The sequence below is a fragment of the Trachypithecus francoisi genome, unplaced genomic scaffold (assembly GCF_009764315.1).
Source record: "Trachypithecus francoisi isolate TF-2019V2 unplaced genomic scaffold, Tfra_2.0 Lachesis_group1, whole genome shotgun sequence".
Taxonomy (NCBI): Eukaryota; Metazoa; Chordata; class Mammalia; order Primates; family Cercopithecidae; genus Trachypithecus; species Trachypithecus francoisi.
In genome coordinates this window covers 116080282-116092298 of record NW_022681454.1, presented here as the reverse complement: position 1 = coordinate 116092298, position 12017 = coordinate 116080282, and the positions used below count along the sequence as shown (strand labels likewise).

The window sequence follows — 12017 nt, the reverse complement described above, 5'->3', positions numbered from 1 at the left end:
TGGTTCGGGGAATCTTCCACACTCAGTGCAACTGGAATGGAGATTAGAGGAAAAGAATCATTTCATAGTTTCCCTACATGGCTGATGTACTCTCTGACTGACCTCTTGATTCTTCCCTTAGCCTCAGCCCCCAGTGACCTACCCACCTCACAGTTCCTCACTCCTAGGATCTCTTATCTGGAGAAAGCAGCAACCTGGGGCAGTGTCTCATCAGGACAGCTCAACCTAACTGCTTCCCTTTGCCCTATAGGCTCCATAAAATAGTGGAAAAGTAGACTTGCCTTTCTCTCTCTCTCTCTCTCTCTCTCTCCTCTTCTCTTTCTCTCTCTCTGTCTCCAGCCTCTTGAGCAGCTCCAGTATTCCCTCCTACCTCCCACTTCCATGACTTCTGAAGCAACTGTCATTGACATTCTCCTTACAACCCCTGGCCTCAGACAAAAAGGATGCATTTCAAGCTCTTCCAATAACTTGGAGTGCCCCATCCCTGTGTCTTCAGAAATGGCCCTGAGTTTCAGCAGCTCAAAAAGACTCCAGTTGGATAGTGAGAAGCCACTGCTTCCTTGCAAGAACCTTCCCAGATTTCTCTAAGTGATTTTCTCGGTGTCTCCTCCTACCTACCCTGGAATAATGGCAACACCTGCATAGGGAAGAAAAAAGACCAAAGCACTCCTTACTTCTATAAATTACCTTTCCTTAATACATTATCTTAAATTTCTGCTTTTCTGTTTATATAGATTGGATGGTAAGGGTGGTGGCGGCGGGGGGGTTGATGTCCACAGACTAATTTAGCCACTTCTTAGCAAGCCCTTTGATTTTCTGTCTCTCTTGAAAATGTGCAGGTACTTTATAATCTATTATTCTCATCTTCCAGGCTTCAGTCAAAATACCACAAAAACAGGAAATTCCCACTGAATATTCAATTAACATATTTATATAGTATAGGATAATATATTTAATTTTTTCATATGCATGCTGTTACTCTGACATTTATCTTCATTTAGGCAGCAGCTAGTGAGTTCTATGTCTCCAGAAGAGGATAATGCAGAAAAATATACAAGATTATTTTTAAAAAATCAATTTTTTGGCTTTTGGTGTTCAATAATAAATGCCCAAGTGTAAGGCAAAAAACTGGGGAGAATAAATGACCAGATAGGGCCATGCTGATGATCCAAGAAGCAAACAAAAAGTGACAGGTAGAGGCCCATATAGAAATATGACAGTGACACAGATGAGCTGACCCCATCTCCTTGATGCTATTTGGTCTCCCAGAACTTAGAGGCAATCAGAATAATGGGAGTTCCATAAAAAATTAAATTCATGTATAAAAATTAAACTTAGTTATTTGCACAACTAGAGGCTCTTATTTGAAATTGGGGGCCAGGCATATTTACTCACTCCTGTAAACCCAACACGTTGGGAGGCCCAGGGGAGAACTGCTTGAGGCCAGGAGTTTGAGACCAGCCTGGGAAACATAGTGAGACTCCATCTTTACAAAAAATGAAAAACTAGCTGGGCATAGTGGCATGCACCTACGGTCCCAGCTACTCAGGACGCTGAAGCAAGATGATCATTTGAACCCAAGAGGTAGAAACTACAATAAGCCATGATCTTACCACTGCACTCCAGCCTGGGTGATAGAGTGACACTCTGTTTTAAAGAAAAGAAAGAAAATAAACAGACACACACACACAATTTGAACCTTGATATGGTTCGGCTCTGTGTCCCCGCCCATATCTCTTGTTGAACTGTAATTCCCCGTGTTAGAGGAGGGGCCTGGTGGGAGGTGCTTGAATCATAGGAGCAGAATTCCCCCTTGTTGTTCTCATGATAGAGTTCTCACAAGACCTGGTTGTTTGAAATTGCGTAGCACCTCCCGCTTTGCTCTCTCTTTCTCCTGCCAGCCATGTGAAGACATGCTTGATTCCCCTTCACCTTCACCATGATTGTAAGTTTCCCGAGGTCTCCCCAGAAGTGGAAGCCTGTATAGCCCACAGAATTGTGAACCTGTTAAATCTCTTTTCTTTATCAGTTACCCAGTCTCAGGTATGTCTTTATAGCAGTGTGAAAACAGACTAATACAGATCTGGCATGTATCTATTTGATATAAATAAACAAACAAATATGTTTATATAAATATATCATATAAAAATATTTCAAGGCTAAGATATGTAGCCTTGTATATAAGATATATATCTTATAAGCTGTGTGTATATATACATTTATACTTAGAAAGTATATATGTATATATGCAAGTATGTATATATATACACATATATACATGTATACATACACATATACACATATATACTTTCTAAGTATAAAGATAAACACCATTAATGGTGCTTATCTTTAGGGAGTAGAACAGGAGGATAGTAGTGGGGAATATGAACTTTTACTTTCCCCTTGGAAACTTCTGTTAAGTTAAATAGTTTTGTAATTTATTCATTTATTCCACAAAGTATAGATGATTTTGTGAAAATGTAGTTAACAGTTAATAATGAACATACTAAAAACAAGCTAGAAAAACTACTTAATGTAATTTTTTCTAGGTTCTAGGAGAGTAACAAAAAGAAGGAACATTCAATAGGAAAGGAAAGCAATGAAGAAGCCAAGAAAGAGACAAGGAACCCTGGAAAGAGAGTCAGCAAAGAGAGAAATAGAAACATTAATTTCATGTATGAGTGGCATGAGGTCAAGGGCTTCCAATAGTGTGTCTGTAGCCTCCACCCTTTTAGAGAAACACTGGAAAACTGATGTGCACCTAAAAGGAGACAAACTGGTTAGTGAAGGAACTGGGAAACATATTGGCTAAGGAACTACAGCAAGTTCATGTTCAAATGAGATCAGAAGCCTTATAAAGACTGTAGCCACCTGCAAGATCTTCAGATGGCAGAAAATTAGACTAAATTTTTGCCTCGGTAGCAAAGAATTAAAACTGAAGAGCAATTAAAAGAAAGTGAATTGGCCGGGCGCGGTGGCTCAAGCCTGTAATCCCAGCACTTTGGGAGGCCGAGACGGGCGGATCACGAGGTCAGGAGATCGAGACCATCCTGGCTAACACGGTGAAACCCCATCTCTACTTAAAAATACAAAAAACTAGCCGGGCGACGAGGCGGGCGCCTGTAGTCCCAGCTACTCGGGAGGCTGAGGCAGGAGAATGGCGTAAACCCGGGAGGCGGAGCTTGCAGTGAGCTGAGATCTGGCCACTGCACTCCAGCCTGGGTGGCAGAGCGAGACTCCGTCTCAAAAAAAAAAAAAAAAAAAAAAGAAAGTGAATTATATTCTCTAGAAAATTTTCTAAAAATTAGAGACATTAATTTAAAACCAATTCTATACATCTTTCAGAGTAGTTGGAAGTGTTGTGAACTATTAATCCTTTGACGTTGCTTTGGACTTGATGGCAAAAGTAGCTGCATGCAGAAGTAAAACTGTTAAGAATGTCACATAAAACGTGAAGGTGAGCCCAGCATGAAGGAACAGCCTCTTCCAGTGATGAGGTACAATCATCCTTATCTTTAATAAGAAAGAAGTCATAGCTGTAACAACATCTAGATGACCAGGGTTGCCTGACTTTAGGAACCCAAGGGAAAAGTTTCTGCATTCATGTATAAAATTTATGCATGAATTTATTATTCAGATAAGAAAAGGTATAGACACAAGGTCACTCCCTTCCTGCCTTCTTTTTTCTTCCCCTTACTATCACTGTCTACCACTAAGCAACATTAAGATTTAACTCTGAATATCAACCCTAAACATTTACGTGCTAGCACAAGCTCCCACATATTAGATTTCTGATGGCTAAGAAGTGTTTAGAATAGCTTAGCATGAGAATCAAATGTCAGCATTATTTTAGAATGGCAAAATAATAAGCCAAGAATATTCTAGTCCCAGTTCTCTTCCAAACATTAATCACAAGAAATGAGCCCTTCTAATTATCTTTAATTTAGGAAGAAATTCACACATGACAGCTTGTTATTTGCAGGTCAGAATCAAGACAGCATGTACTATTTAACAATCTTGAAGCTGGAAAATTAAACTGAAGGAAAAAAGAGAGACTGGATAGAAATCAAATGGGCAGTTGTTTTCTTAGTAGGTATTTGCAGGAGCACTTAATAACTTAATTGCAAAGGTCCTTTTTAAAACTAGAAAGGCTATTCACACCTATCTGTTGTGGCATTGAATAGTCATTCAGAGTCTTGATTAAGTGTTTTCTGTTGGAATCAGAGGCAGCATCAAGAGTTCTCGAATAAGAATCCTAAGAATAACTAGTTGTGACTATTGTTATATATCTTTGTGCAATTATATACACTTTATTGTATATTAACTTGTTTAATCATCACAAGAACATCCTCTTTCCTGAATATCCTCTTTGTATTACAGGTGAAGAAACTGAAGACTGGAAAGGTCAATGTCTTAGCCAGAGCCAAGTTACTAATTCAGAGTTTAATACACATTTGACCTCAAACCCATAAACATTCCCCTTTGAACAGAGCCTGCCTCTCTAAAATACTGGTTCTGTCATTAATTATTAATTATTGATTAATTTCTCTTGATTTTCATTTTCTCCTATGCAAAATTCTGTTACTGAATTACACAAATTCCAAGACCTCTTTCTGATCTAACATTCCATTATTCCTCTATTAAAAAGTGTATGTAAAACCAGAAACAAAGTATGTAATTGTAATGCCAAATATTTTTTTTTTTTTTTTTTTTTTTAGAAGGAGTCTCACTCTGTCACCCAGGCTGGAGTGCAGTGGCGTGATCTCGGCTCACTGCAAGCTCCACCTCCCAGGTTCACGCCATCCTCCTGCCTCAGCCTCCCAAGTAGCTGGGACTACAGGCGCCCGCCACCACGCCCGGGTAATTTTTTGTATTTTTTTAGTAGAGACAGGGTTTCACCGTGTTAGCCAGGATGGTCTTGATCTCCTGACCTCGTGATCCGTCCATCTCGGCCTTCCAAAGTGCTGGGATTACAGGCTTGAGCCACTGCGCCCGGCCATAATGCCAAAATTTTAAACATAGTTGATTATTCCTCCTTGAAAATATAAATACTACATGAAGAATCAACAAATAAATCATTAGGTCAATATTTATTGAGAGCTGACTGTCCATCAGAGCGATGCTTGTAATTGACATGGAGGGCAAAATGATTTTAAAAAGTAAGATTCCTGCCTTCTTGGAACTCAGAGACAAATGTGGGAAATGGGCAAGTCAAGAAACAATTTCAAAACCATATGTTAAGTCAAGAAACTGGACATGAAAGAAGGGGCATGTAATAGACACCAGCAAGTCAGGAAAGGCTCTGTGTCAAGGGAAATGCACTTTGAAGGACAAGAATTTAACCAAGTAAATAAACAGGAGAGAGAAAGATGTTTCATGCAGAGAGAGTTGCAGATATGAGATATGAGAATAAGCTAATAGCCTAATTTGCATACTGTAACCATTCAACTCTCAAAATGTACCCTTATTTGCCTAATGCAGCAAAAGTAATCATAAATAAATCTGTTCTACAGTTGAGCAAAATGATTTTCATAGATGTTAAGCAACATGACTAAGCCATCCCTGTTGTGGCTGATAACAAAGTATAAATCCTTTGCTCTTTTCCTCTAATCATTACCATCTCCCTGTACATTTCTTTCTTGAGGCTCAGCTGAACATAAATAATCCTGGTGCAGAACACTGGACAACTAAAGCAAAACTGAGTAATTCAAAAGAAAATATGTGAATATAAAATCAGCTGAAAAACCAGATATGAACCTGCTTTAAATCCATTTCGAAAGCCCTCCTTGAATCTGTTCTGCAGCCATGTATTACAGGCATCTCAAAGAAAGAGATACTTTTCTGCAAAATCGTAGCTGGAGGAGAATTTTCTCTCCTCTGAGGTTTAAGAGGGCAAGCCATCATGCCCACAGAACTGTAAATGTACAATCAGGCTCATTTTGTATAAGCAAAAGCATAATTTTATGTGTGGCTTGGCAATCATGATAATTTATGAATTTATATATTTTAACAAGGTATTACCCACCTATAATTTTTGAACCAAAAAGGTAAAACTTGAGTTTTCCTTACTAAATTTTACATCTCAAGGAAGGAATGATTTTTTCAAATGTCCACTTCATGACATTCACTTCTTAACTGCATGTTTGGTGTATTGAGAAAAAGTAAATGCCCTTAAGTGTGTGGATTTTATATTTAGCAGGTGTTTCCCCAGACTTGACTGGGTTTGGAAAAGGTGCAGACATATGAGTCACATTCTCAATGATAACAAAAATAAGAACAATACTCCAGAGATTAAGACCCCGAAAGAGAGATGCAGATTTTTCCAAAGTTTGATGCTATAAAAGCAATTTATGTCAGAACATGTTAACAACTTTAAAGCAGATATTAGACAACTGTGCTCTCTAAAGATTTTGACTACCCTGCTTCAAGAAACTGTTCATCTGCTTAATTGTTAAGTCCTTTCTTAGAAAGTTTCAGAGTCTCACCACGTGACATGGCTCCCTCCTCCAGCCTCAGATTACGACAAACATATTCAGTTGAACATTTCACCTAGCAGCATTTTTCCATTTTAATGGTATAAGCCATACTTTTGGTGTTTCTCCTAACCCAGCTGAAGTGGCCTATATAGCTATTTTTCTAGAGCAAAAGTTATCTTTCCAAAATGAACTCTGATGCTAATTCTTTTGTTTTTAAAGATGAGAAGATAATGTTTTCCACTAAAATAGCAGTAATTTGGTTAAATTTAATAAATTTTGAAAAGTTATCATAAACAACAAACATTAATCAAGGAGATAAATAAAGAATTAAGGTGGGAAATACGTTCATTCCATAAAACCCTTCATTCAACATTTATTTAATAAACATTTACTGAGTGCTATGTGCAATGATCTGTAGTAAATGAACACTGAAGAACCAAACAGACAAGGACTCTTGAAGTTAAAGCCCAAAAGGGATGACTAGTCATTTCTTAAAGTCTACATACACAGAACTTGCAAGAGATGATGTGAAGAAAATAGGTGAGTGCAACGGCAAAGAGGAGTAAGCGGCATCTGCTTGGAGAAGATGATCAGAAACACTGTCTGTAAAGAGGTGATATTTCCAGCGCTTTGAGAGGCCGAGGCAGGCAGATCACGAGGTCAGGAGATCCAGACCATCCTGGCTAAGACGGTGAAACCCCGTCTCTACTAAAAAATACAAAAAATTAGCCAGGCGTGGTGGCGGGCCCCTGTAGCCCCAGCTACTCAGGAGGCTGAGGCAGGAGAATGACGTGAACCCAGGAGGCGGAGCTTGCAGTGAGCCGAGATCCGGCCACTGCACTCCAGCCTGGGCGACAGAGCGAAACTCCGACTCAAAAAAAAAAAAGAGGTGATATTTGGGCCAAGCCCTATAGAATGGAAGGACAATGTCCACCTGAAGATTCATGTCAGAGTGTCACTGGTAGGACAAGTCTCTGAGGAGGGAAAGGAGAAGCTGAAAGGAAGCCAGTGTGACTGGCCACAACCACCCCAGACAAACACAGATCTCTCTGTGTTACAAAGGGTGTTACAAAGTCCACCCTTTTTAACAATGAACAGCAACCTTCGCCTAGAGAAAAGGGTGCTGAATCACTCACATTCCCACAGCCCGATGTGCAACCCCCTTCCTCCTACTCTCTCTTAAGCAGGGTCTCCTTTCAAATGGAAGCCTTAAATACTGTGTTGTGGTACCTAAGGAAACATCCACCAGGCCCTCAGGACTTGTCAGGGAACGTAAATACTGATCCATCTGTAACTCATTTGCTGACCCTTTAGAAAGTAGATCAACAGACAAACTTTCGACTGACGGCTGGTTTGTTTTGTTTTGTTTTGTTTTTAAATCTTGCTTATTGGTAACAGAGTCATCAAAAATGCTATGTTTGGGCAGGGGCCTGTGGCAGTTACTTGACGAAATGCAGCAATTGACACTTAGAATCAAAACACCATTTAAAAGCCTTTGGAAAAACACATATGGACATGATACTCAATAGTTGTCCAAAAAAATATTGCTTATTCATAAGTTAGTACCAGTCTGAGTTGGATTTAGAGCATTTCAAAACTCTTTCTATTCCAACCGATGTATGACTTATACACTCAACATTGCTGAAGCATCTGTGCCCTATAAACTACTTCTTTGATATCACAAGTGAAGGTAGATAATAGATATATGAAATAATTCTCAGAGTGCATTTAACTTTTCATTTTTAACTGGAGACAGTTACTTGTAGTCTTACCAAAATGTGTTAACACAAACCAGCAGGGAAAATTAGATAAACCATAATGATAATTACAACTAAATTTATCCATCAAAATAATTATAATAATAATTACTAATCTTGGTGGTAATTCACCCAATGAGAAGAGTCCACCAAGGCTATGCCACTTCAGGATAGAACACCTGATATCAAACTTGGGGACTTGAGAAGGATCTCAAAATGCATTTGAGAAGCAGAAATCAGGTAAGTGTTACTTCTTTTTCTATTCAAGTCCTCAACATCCATGTCAAGTTTCAACTTTGAATATGAAGTGGGAGAGCGTATATTTTTCTGAAAAGCTTATTAATTTCCATGGTTTTCTCTACATGTTTTTGTTTTGTTTTGTTTTGTTTTTGTTTGGGTTTTTTTTGGTTTTTTGTTTTTGTTTTTGTTTTTGTTTTTTGAGACGGAGTCTTGCTCTGTTTCCCAGGCTGGAGTGCAGTGGTGTGATCTTGGCTCACTGCAACCTCTGCCTCCCAGATTCACATCATTCTCCTGCCTCAGCCTCCCGAGTAGCTGGGACTACAAGCACTCGCCACCACGCCCGGCTAATTTTTTGTATTTTTAGTAGAGACAGGGTTTCACCATGTTAGACAGGATGGTCTTGATCTCCTGACCTTGTGATCTGCCCACCTCAGCCTCTCTACGTGTTCTTATCTGTAAAATGGGAAGAGTTAACACATGAAAAGTAGAGCCTGCCCATGAATGAGCATATCCACTGACACATGACATTCTTCCAGCCACTGTTTTTCACCCTGCTTGCTATTATTATTATTATTATTATTATTATTATTATTATATTATTATTATTATAGTAAGCATTTCTCTCTATGATAGTTTTGAAAGGACTCTTACATAGTGTCCCTTAATAAGAAGAAATCCATAACCTAAAACAATGACCCTATTCACATGGCATTTAAGCTAAGAGCCTAAAAGGTCATGTAGGAGATTGGTCAGTGTGGTGGGAGAAATATGGAGAGGGCGCAGACCTTCTGATAGGTCAGAAGGCTCTGCATAGCTTCTGGGGAGAATAAGCTAAAGGCAGCTGCTCTCTTACCCTGAGGCAGAGGGCAAGGATTAGGTAAAAGGAAGTGTAGGGGAATTTAGGTACAAGTAAGTAGGTACAGGGGGAATTTAGGTACAAGGAAGTATAGGAGAAACTTATGTTAACCAGGAACCGACCTTTGGTAATTATTTATTTTAGGTGCTTTAAATTATGCCTAATCTCTAGGATGACACAAAGCAAAGTTACCCTTCCTTTCAGGATTATAGAAAATCAAGAATTACCGTCACTTGTAAAAGGCTCAAGCTTTTAAGTAATTAAGCTGGGGTTCAAGTTCAGGCCTCACTCACTCAAAGCTGTGCTTTTTCTAGCTCAACAAGCACTGTCATAAGTAGTTGCCTCCTTACTTTTTCTTAATTGTGCCCTTCCTTTCCCAGACTTTGTCATGGCCAAGTTCAAGCCCTTATCATGCCTCATTGAAGCATTAAAAATGGTTCCAGATTCACCCCCTTCAAATACACCCTACACACTGCCACCAGAGTTATGTAACAGCAATGCAGATTTAACTGTGACTACTTTTCTTATGTCAACAAATCACTTCAATTACATGCCAAGCTTTCATCCCAGCCTGTGAAGCCTCCATGACATCTGCCTGAACTTCGAGAAATCCACATCTCATGTTTTAATTTCTGATAATACGAAACTACATTTGGTTCCCCAGGCACACCCTATTATTCATTCTGCACTGCATTTTTGTTCTCTTTTAGTGGAATAAAGAGGGTTTTAGACACGAACATGTGTGACCAGGTTTGGAGTGGAGAAAAGGTGATGACTTCCATGACTAAAAATCACCTCGGGCATCTTCTCCTCCAGAAATGCTGGCCACCTCTTATTCAAGCTGAATAAGAAGAATCTCTTTCAAACTCACAGCTCCCTGGGCCTACTTCTCTTATTATTATGAAATGTTCTATGCATATTTATATTTCATTTAGCTTTGTTTCTCCATTACTTGGTAATAATAGAAATTTAGTAAAAAAATTGTTGAAATAAACTGAACCAACTTGCCCAAGAATAATATCTAAGACATAGAAGAATCAGTACTTAATCTATGTGGTTAAAGATTCAATTGCAAGTCCTTCAATTCAAGTCCTTCTTGAAACATAATATGGAGCAGAAGAGCTAGATCATGCCCTTTCATAAGCCTACAGTAATTGTTATCTTGGAAGCAAACAGTAGAGAAATATTTGTAAACATGTGATGAACCGTTAGTATCAATATGTTATAAATCTCTGCTAATTTCTAGTATGGATCAGTGTATTTCAGAAGTGTCTGAAATACAGCACCAAAATTTGCATCTAAATGAAATATGTTCATACCAACAATGCCCTTTAGTAATCTTATAATTACTGCATTATCTTGTACTGTTTGCAGACATTCAGTTATTAAATACAGATTTAGATGCAAGGAAGGAAATCACAATTTTTCTTGTTTTGCTCTCTACTGAGAAGTAATTGAAGACTTAAATAGAAAACTAAGCATGAAAGACCTTCCACAAACCAAAAGTTAAACATACATTAAATGATCATTATCTTTTATCTTAGGAAAATTATGAAAATGGAGAATATTTTATCTACTGCCTATAAGGGGTGAACATATATATTAAATATTAAAAGAAAGAATTTCAAATCAACTCCTTGAGACTGATATTGCCTCCTCGCTGAATTTCAAATTAAAATAATTTCCCCTATTGAAGGAAATGCCTCCCTTTCTTTCACTGGATCCCTTTCATTTACCTCTTGGATGTGAGTGTCTCTTGGATGCAAAAGAGACTTTGGCTCTTTTAATCTCTTTTGTATTCTGTAGATTTCATCAAAGAACTTCACTTCAATTAACACTCAGAACCAGATTACTACCAAGTTCATGACTTCGACCCATTCGTCTCTTCTGCCCTCCATTCTTTTACAAATATCTTGTAGACATTTGCAGGTGGCTATACAGGAATTACCTTAACCTCAGCATATCTGACGAACCTGGTCATCTTCTGTACAAAACTTAGTCCTTAAACACACATTCCTTATTCTGGTAAATAACACCATCCAGTTTGCATCTAGCTTTCCCCTGCTCTCTCCCCTTCATCCAGTTTTTACCTAGTCATGTTGATTGTTCTTCCTAAACATCTCTTAATGTGGCTCCTCCTCTTTCACCCCATTGTAATTCCTTAATTAAAACATCCGTCATTTCTCACTGCACAATTGCAACAACTGGTTTTCCACCTCCAGTTTCTTTTCCAATCATACTTTTATTCCACCATCAGAGACACATTTCGGTACTGACAGTCTGATCACATGACTCTCCCGATTGAAATATTTCAATGCACTTCTACCTACAGGAAAGAAAATTCAAACATGACTTTTGTAATATGACTTACCTCTCAGTAACAGGTCATCTTCTATCCCCAATGTCTTTGCCTTTTTCATTCGACCTGGCATGGGTCATGTTATGCCCTCTGCAAAATTATCCTTCTCTTTTCTTCCTCTCTCGCCTTCTATTATTCTCTATCCTGTATCTTTCTGGAGAAATATACTCATCCTTCAATCTTGGCTGAAATGTAACTCTTCCTTGGAATCCTTCTGTGGTTCCCCTAAGCCCTTTCTGCCAAAGCTGTGAACACAGAAGCATCAGAGTTCTTCTTAGAGCTGACTGGTAGTGCCGAATCTCAGATGTGCCCCAGATCTGCTGGGTCCC

General features: G+C 38.7%; 1 long non-coding RNA gene across 1 annotated transcript; it reads left to right on the top strand.

Moving 5' to 3' along the window:
- The first annotated feature begins 421 nt into the window (after positions 1–421).
- On the top strand, positions 422–4522 carry LOC117084790. Its single transcript, XR_004437666.1, has 4 exons — positions 422–588; positions 1902–1945; positions 2550–2675; positions 4381–4522. It is a non-coding gene; the product is annotated as an uncharacterized LOC117084790 (long non-coding RNA).
- Positions 4523–12017: the final 7495 nt, after the last annotated feature.